Source organism: Amia ocellicauda, chromosome 16 (assembly GCF_036373705.1).
Source record: "Amia ocellicauda isolate fAmiCal2 chromosome 16, fAmiCal2.hap1, whole genome shotgun sequence".
Lineage (NCBI taxonomy): Eukaryota > Metazoa > Chordata > Actinopteri > Amiiformes > Amiidae > Amia > Amia ocellicauda.
In genome coordinates, this window is record NC_089865.1 from 28,327,297 (window position 1) to 28,336,084 (window position 8,788).

The following is an 8,788-nucleotide window of genomic DNA, read 5'->3' on the forward strand; positions in this document are numbered from 1 at the left end:
CTTCTGGTGAAGTGGTTGTACCTTAACAGTTTCCCAGTCTGCCTCAAGCAGGTACACCCTTGCCAAGGAGGACTTGTAACGTCGCTCCTTCGGTTGGCTTGTTGGCGTAGGGGTATGATTGTAGCTTGTTGATCTCTCCCTCAGAGGGAGGTAGAACACCTTTGTGCGGTGCCAGAGTTGCTGATAGCATGTTCTCCGGTGTCCCGCTCTGTTTTGGTTTTCGGTGCCTCGCTGCGCGCCACTCTCGGCCAGGGTATTCTCAACTCTTTTGAGTTGTTTGCGGTCCTGCCGGACCATTCTCTCCGTGCTGTCTCACGGGGGAGCGGTTACCATTCTGGATAGACGCGTCAGCACCACAGTCCATGGTTTTTGTCAAAGAGCATAGGTTTCCCGGTCTGCCTCAAGCAGGTACGCCCTTGCCAAGGAGAAGTTGTGAAGCTGCTCCTTCAGTTGGCTTGTTGGCGTAGGGGTATGATTGTCACTTGTTGTTCTCTCCCTCAGAGGGAGGTAGAACAGCTATGTGCAGTGCCAGAGCTGCTGATAGCATGTTCTCCGGTGTCCCGCTCCGTTTTGGTTTTCGGTGGCTTTCTGCGCGCCGCTCTCGGCCAGGGTATTCTCAACTCTTGAGAGATCCAGATGATTTTCAACTCCTGAGAGGTCTGGGCAAGCTCCCCGTGGCTCGTTGGTCTAGGGGTATGATTCTTGCTTTGGGTGCGAGATGTCCTGGGTTCAACTCCCGGACGAGCCCGTCTTTCCTGCCCCTTCTGTGTTCTGCGGTCTCCGGACAGGTCGCTCTCTGTGGAAGCCTGGGTGTTCTGTGTAATTACAGGGCTTTTGACCTCAGATGCTGTTTGCCAGTGTTTTCGTCTCTTTGAAACAAATGCGTAGTATTCAAGGTTTTTGTTGTGTTTCTTGAGGAGGAGGAGCACATGTAGTGTATTTTGGAGGAGAGGGAAGAAATGTGGTTTTCCGGCTTGCTATGGAGACCTTTGCTGAACGTCTACACCTGAGCTGCACCGAAGGAGAGGCATTCTTTTGAGTTGTTTGCAGTCCTGCTGGACCATGCTCTCCGTGCTGTCTCACTGGGGGAGCGGTTACCGTTCTGGATAGACACGTCAGCACCACAGTCCATGGTATTTTTCAAAGAGCGTTGGTTTCCCAGTCTGCCTCAAGCAGGTACGCCCTTGCCAGGGAGGACTTGTAACGCCAATCTTTCAGTTGGCTCGTTGGTCTAGGGGTATGATTCTCACTTAGGGTGCGAAAGGTCCTGGGTTCAACTCCCGGACGAGCCCCAGGGTGTGAAGCTGTGTGGTGTCGTGGCTGGTAACAGGAGTCTAATTGGGGTTGTATCCCTCTCTCCCTCATAGGGAAATAGAACAGCTATGTGCGGTAATATAGGGTATTTTTTTGAAAGGGGGGCTGCGGGGGATTTGACCTTTGACTTGAACTCAGGGGGCCTCTCCTAAAGGGGGGTTAAGAGTGATTTGACCTCTTGACCTTGAACTTGAGTTGAAGTCAGGGGGTCGGGGGTGCTTGTACCACGTCACAGAATAATTACCATATTGATGGATTCCGAAGGAATGTGCAGGGTGGTGGGGGTCTTCAATTGTTTTTCAAGCCCTCTAAAAGATTTGTCTTTAAGCCAGACTGATTCTTTAGTAAAACAGCTATTTTTCTCTATACGTGTGAAGCTGCAAAAGAGCGCTATGTATACCCTTCAGATTCTTTAGAAAACATAGATATTTTTCCCTACGCTAGTGAAGCAATGTAAAGATTGAATAAATACAATTATGAAGTTTTACAGGTGTTTGTGTGTTTGTGTGTGTGTGTGTGTGTGTGTGTGTGTGTGTTCACAACACCCGGTGATGTAAAAGCAATGTAACGTTACTAAGTTAAGAAATCCTTAAATATAGAAGAGTTATAGAATATATGTGTTATATAAGAAGCATAGACTATATATGTAGAAACTGGGACATTTCAATACAACTTAATAAAAGCAGCATTTGTAATAATATTAGTAATCAAGCATCAAATTATTATGTAATATAAACCATTCATGCATTAAGATTAAGTAAATACACTCAATACGATCTCAGCACATCCTGTGTGTGTGTGTGTGTGTGTGTGTGTGTGTGTGTGTGTGTTTACATATATACCGAGTGCAGGCTGGAACGCTCATCTCAAGGGCTCAGATTCTGATGAGAACAAGCTGTTATCTAGCCGCTTGTATTTAAAAAAAAAAAAAAAAAAGTTTAACTTAGCACAATAATGTGATAAAGAATCCTATCCGAAACGATGTTGGAAACCTGTAACTATAAGGCTATCAAAATATAAGTTATTCTTAACCATTAGGCTGTATGAAGATATAAAAACATGATAACAATTAAATTAACGAATGATGGTTACCACAAAACATTTAGGAATCTGGAGGTACATACAGCCACTATGTGTTATAGTTTGCGGGGATTGCGGTGGTCATCAGCGCGTTCACGCGCACAGCGCGGTGTTTAAATGCGGGTTTGCGGTGGAGATTCAGTCCATTTGGTCAACACGCTGCCTGCACGGTCCAGAACACACAAAGAGACATCAGGATGCCCGGCCACGACCATGCGGAGCGGACACTAAACTTCTCAAACAAAAAAGCGATCCAGCACGTCAAACGCTGAGCCGCGTAGGTTATACTTTCCATTTCATATATGTAATAAATATCTCGCCAGGATGTGTGATGTTAAATTATGGATCTATACGGGCGGATTTTTATATTATTTTGTGTTTTTATCAGAGGATCTATCCAGACAGAAAACAACGCGTTCCGAGGGTGAGTGAGACCTTTATTCCATCACTCCGAGAGATGGAGCCGTGGTTATATTGTACACAGTGTGCACAATGGCTCTATTGTTTGGCGCTGTCCGGGCGTGCTGTGCTGAGGGCCTGCGCCGAGCCATCTGAGCAGAATGATGCACACGCAGTCTGGCCCCGAGGCATGCTGGGATCTGTACTGTTTAAAGGATTGTAGTAGTCTACGTTTGAAAGTGAAAGTAACCTGGCTGCAGCGCCCAGACTAACCTAGGTTATTAACTTATGTTTATACATGTCTCCGTTTTAAGACACCGAAAGTGATGATGATGAGCTTGAATCAGGAACGCCGGATCTAAGAAGACGTCTGCATTTAAACGGTCTGTTTGCATCGTTTATATGCTTTTACAACCGAGCATTTAAAACTATTATTTATGAAACGATAATATTGTCTGGGTTCTTGTCATTTTACAATGTACTTACTTAGACCGTTAGTATTAATGTTTTCGTAGCACACGCTTTATTGAGACAATTATTAACGTTGTCTATTATTGTAATACAACATTCTAGATGTAGTTATTCTTTTAAACATTTTTATATATATTTTTATTATAAATGGTCTATAATAACCTGAGCTCTATTGTATTAATAAGAGGAAGAATAGTTCATTTAAAAGCTATAGGTTTACATAAATCGAATTATGATAATAATGTATTGTTTGTTTAAGGATGTTATTTATGTTATTATTATTATTATTATTATTGTTATGTATTATTATTATTTGTATTATTATTATTATTTATTTATTTATGTATTTATTTATTATTATTATTATTATTATTATTTATTTATTTTTTTGTGTTACCGTCTGTGATTAAATGTATCTGTTCTCATGTGTTTCAGGTTCATCGGAGTCTATTTCAGACAGTTAATTACTGCGGCTGATTACGCAGCAAGGTAGCCCCAGTTATTCACCAACAACACCCCGAGAATCCGCCCGGGTGTCTCCGCAAGTTAGGAGCCAGGACTCCCCGATACATATCCAATCACCGCCTGGACCGCCTGCATCACCAGTCAGCGTCGTATCGAGTGAAGAAGAAGATCTAACTACAACCTTGCGGGAGACTATCAATCTACAGGTTGAGTTGGCATCTACGGATCTGCGTGAGTTGCTACATATAGTGTTGAATAACCAAACACAGGTAATTGAGGGTCAAACAATCTTAATGAATGCCTTAGCAAGCTATATAAACAGGATCGGGGATTGAACATGTCTGAAAGTAATAAAAGGACCAATGATGCAGACATTCACGAGCAGGAGTCCAAAAGATCTAGAGAGAATGATCCTGACACGAACGATCCTGAGGCCATAGCAAATGTACCGATTACCCCCGAGCTATTAGAAATGGTGGATGAAATAAACAACCGACCAGCACCTGCTATAGACTTGTATCCCTCTGTAAATTCTGACTTGTTACAAATGGTTGATTCCTTAGAACACCTACCCCTTCCGAACGCAAACAATTTAACAAAACAACCCCAACTTATTACTAGTCCTGCTCCAACAGAAAACGTTCTTGAGTATGCATCTAACCACATTGTAAATGACAATTGTGTTGACACTTTTGAAGGTCTTCAGCATGCTTTAAACAATGTACAACAAAGGGGTTGTGGCGGAGGTCAGAACAGTGAAGCTGCAGGTGTTGACAATGGGTTTAGTCGCGAGCTTAGCGATGTTCAAAATATCAACAAAGAGGCTGAAGATGTTCGGGGGAGTAACCATAGATCAAATGCTGGTGGTGGTGGGGATTGCCATAATATCAATGCTGATAATAATGATGGGGGTGTAGAGCACGTAGACAGACCAAACTTCGGTAATTTTGAAATTGTTCACAGATGTTCGCAGAGTTATTCAACAGCGACAATTATTCCGAGATATTTGTTACAATGCATGATATTATACAAAATATGCTTGACCGAATTACCAAACGTGTTAGACCCCAGGATGTGGTGCAGTTGGAGCTGAGAGCGGATTCATTATTTAGCAGTGTTTTTACCATAATGAGAGGTGATGAGTTAGATGTTGAGGCTTTTCTATCTAAAATTGAAAACCTGCTTCAGAGTCAAGTCTTCATCCTGGCCGATGAAAGTCTGGTCTTGGTCATTAACGTTGTTCGTAATCCTGAGGGTTGTGTTCGTAGGAGATTGTCAAGTTGTCTCAAGACTGAAATAATTCATAAGGAACTCGGGCAAATAGTGAATGAGGGTAATACAAATAACAAAACATGCTTTGCGTATAGTATAGTACGCCTGCTCAAACCTAATATAGTTGCAGAGCAGGTTTTGCACGATGCTTTGCAAATGCATCAGGCAGCGGGTCTATCGGAACAGGAGATGGTGACTTTCTCAGATATCCACAAATTTGAGGAGGTGGCAGATGTTTAGATTATAGACTGGTACCATTGTGAGATAAATGATGTATTTGACACATTTCAAACTCACTCAGAGTTTAACCCCCACATATATTTTCTTTTCATTCACGAAAATCATTACTACGGTATTAGAAATTTGAAGGCTTTTCTGGGTTGTTGGTACGTCTGTGATTTTTGCTACAAGGGTTTTAACGATAGGAAGAACCATCAATGCGCCGGGTACTGTAATGTGTGTTACCATCCGCAATGTCGAAAGGGTGAAGCTCCCACAGTGCGGTGTAAGGATTGTTTAAGGATCTGTCGGTTCGCTTTCAGCCTATTGTAGAAATTATGTGTTGATCCTTAAAGAATCATGTGTTAGGTTCAGGCATGAAGTCATTAAGACAGCGGGTCTTGACCCTTTACAGTGTACGACAATAGCTTCTCTCTGTATGAAAATGTTTCGAGCCAATTTCTTGCAGAAAAACACCATCGCCATTACAACGCCGGACAATTACAGATGCCTTCAAAAGAGTTTTTCTACGGCCTCCATCCAATGGTTGGAATACATGTCTGACAATCATAACATCTTGATCAGACACGCTTTGAATTATGGCGAGGTTAGAATGGGTCCCTACTTTCTGGATGGTTTTTCAGAGGAAAATGGGGTTCGTACGGCTTATGAGTTTGCCGGTTGTATTTACCACGGTTGTCCTCGGTGCTTTGATGCAAATACTTTTAATCCTGTCACTCATCAAATCTGTGGAGATGTGCATTTTGATTTCTTACAAAGAATCGAGACTCTAAAAAACACCTATGGTTTAACTGTGAAAGTGATGTGGGAACATGAGAAAAACTATGAAAAAACAGGACGGTAGTGTACGAACCGAGAGACGCTTTGTTCGAAGGGCGCAATCTGTTTACATTACGAGGCGAAGGCTGAGGAGAGAACAGATTACTATGATTTTACTAGCCTGTATCCCTTTGTCAACAAGACAAAAATTTACCTCGTAGGACACCCCACCATAATTTATCGCGACTTTCTCGATCTCCAGCAATACTTTGGCTTAATCAAGGTCACGATGTATCCACCCAGGGGGCTTTTCTTGCCAGTTTTGCCTTATAGAGCTTCGGGAAAATTGATGTTTCCGCTATGTAGAACGTGCGTTGAAACTGAAAACCAGACGGTGGAGTGTCCGCATGAGGACGATGAGAGGTCTTTGACAGGGGTGTGGTGCAGCGTGGAGCTTAATAAAGTGATATAGAAAGGATACAGAGTCAGTAAAGTGTATGAGGTCTGGCATTTCTCTGAAAAATCTGACACGTTTTTTGTCGATTACATCATGACACACCTTAAAGGGAAGCAGAATTTCTGTTTTCCAAAGAGCATGATGTGTCACACTTTAGCTTTGTAACTGACAGAGTAGCTCAGGTTCAGTGGCGACGACCTCAAGATTTCCCGACCAAGCCGGGGAATGTCAACGTTTTTATAGCTGTTTTTACAACAGCTTATGCTAGATTAGAATTGTATAGTTTAATGGAGCGTCTGCAGGAGCGATCTTTATATCACGACACGGACTCTGTAGTCTTGGTCAGCAGACTGGGTGATTGGATGCCACCGCTTGGAGATTATCTGGGCGAGTTCACAAATGAGCTAGACCCCCAAGATCACATCATAGAGTTTGTTTCTGGGGGTCCAAAGACATACGCTTATAAAACAGCTTCAGGAAAGAGCTGTATGAAGGTGAAAGGTATAACTTTGAATCACACTCACAAGAAACTGATCAATATCAAGTCTCTAACGACTTTGGTTCAAAATTACGTTGCAGGCCTAGATCAAGGAATTCAACCTCAAGAGGTGATTACTTCCGGAAATCAGATCGTCCGAAATAATAAGGTGTACATTCTCGAAAACAGGCCACTACAGAAAAGGTTTCGGGTAGTGTACAACAAAAGAGTTCTTTTGCCCGACTATAATACGCTACCCTATGGATATTGACGGGGTATTCGATAACAGACTTCAACACCCCTTTTCATGTATTATATCGGGTCCTTCCAATTCTGGTAAAAGTTTTTTTCTTAAAAGGCTTTTAGAGAATTCTGAAACGGCTATAACACAAACTCTCGATAACATAGTTTGGTGTTACTCATGTTGGCAACCTCTGTACGATGAGCTAATGGTTAAAATTAAAAATCTTAAATTTGTGGAAGGTGTCCCCACATCGCTTTGTGACGATGATTTGTTACCCAGTGACAAATGCAATTTAATGGTGATAGACGATCTCATGGAAACGGCTAGTGACAATAGCGAAGTGGAGAAAGCTTTTACAAAATATACACACCATAGAAATTTGAGCATCGTCTATCTAGTAAAAAGAGTCGAACGATCAATTTAAATGCTAATTATATTATTCTTTTCAAAACTCCTAGAGATAAGCTGCAGGTGAACACTTTGGCCCGGCAAATGTACCCCAGACAATCTAAATTCTTTTTGGAATCGTTCGAAGACATGACTAAAAACCCTTACGGATACTTGGTAGTGGATTTAAAAGCGCAAACTCCCGTAGACTATCGACTCAGATCGGGTTTGCTGCCCCCAGATTGGCCTGTAGTCTACGTGCTAAAGAGAAGAAATAAAAAATAGAATGTCGGCTAGGATAAGAAGAAACCTACCGCTTTTAAAAATATTATATGAGGGTAATCCTCATCAGAGGAAAGCTGTGTTGTTGGCCGCCCCTTCTGATCTGATAGAAACTTTATGTGAAATCGCCTTAAACGTTCTACGGGGCAATATATCTTTTACAGCTTTTCAACTGGGTGAACTAAAACAGCAAAAGTCTGTTATAAAGATCCTCACTAACAAGAAGTTATCCATTAAAAAGAAGAGAAAGGCTATTAACCAGAAAGGTGGTTTTATCGGACCCCTCTTGAGCATAGCCTTGCCTTTCTTAACCAACCTTCTAGCTTCCAGAGATATCTGAGTATCGTTAAACAGGGTGTAAAAAGCCAGAGTACTCTAACTTTAATGTTGCCTTCGGAGAAAGAGCAGCTTTCTGAAAGTAGTGCGGTTATTGAAATAGAAGAAGAACACCCTGTACAGGCAGATGTGGTTTTATCAGATGTATTGAAAAGCATGCCTGTAAGAAGTCAATGAAATGCAAAATATATTCTACATAAAATGTTTAACACACCTCGGGTGACCTCCTGGAATAACCAAGGTGAATTTTTTTTTAAAGGTCGGGTGATTAAAGGATCGCACATGTTTGATCTGATCAAGAATTTAACGAGTTCTAATAATATTCTGGATAGTAGGAGGCCTACGAGGTGGAGAGATTTCCTCCAAGCTTTGGCGTGTCTGAACATGCCTCAATCAACAATCCCTAACCAAACCACCTGTAACAAAATCTGCCTCTATAAGGCCGGTGAGAGTGATTGGGTTGAACCCCCCGCCAGAAAGAAAAGAATGAAACCTGCATCAAAACATAGATGGACACCTTATTAACGGTATAAATGTGTACTTGCAGTTGGAAAGGGGAAAAGCAAAGTCTTTGTATTTAACGTTAGATACTTTTATTACGTTG

General features: G+C 41.9%; 1 non-coding gene across 1 annotated transcript; it reads left to right on the forward strand.

Moving 5' to 3' along the window:
* Positions 1-676: 676 nt before the first annotated feature.
* trnap-ugg (transfer RNA proline (anticodon UGG)) lies at positions 677-748 on the forward strand. The gene has a single exon. It is a non-coding gene; the product is annotated as a tRNA-Pro (tRNA).
* The last annotated feature ends 8,040 nt before the right edge of the window (positions 749-8,788 follow it).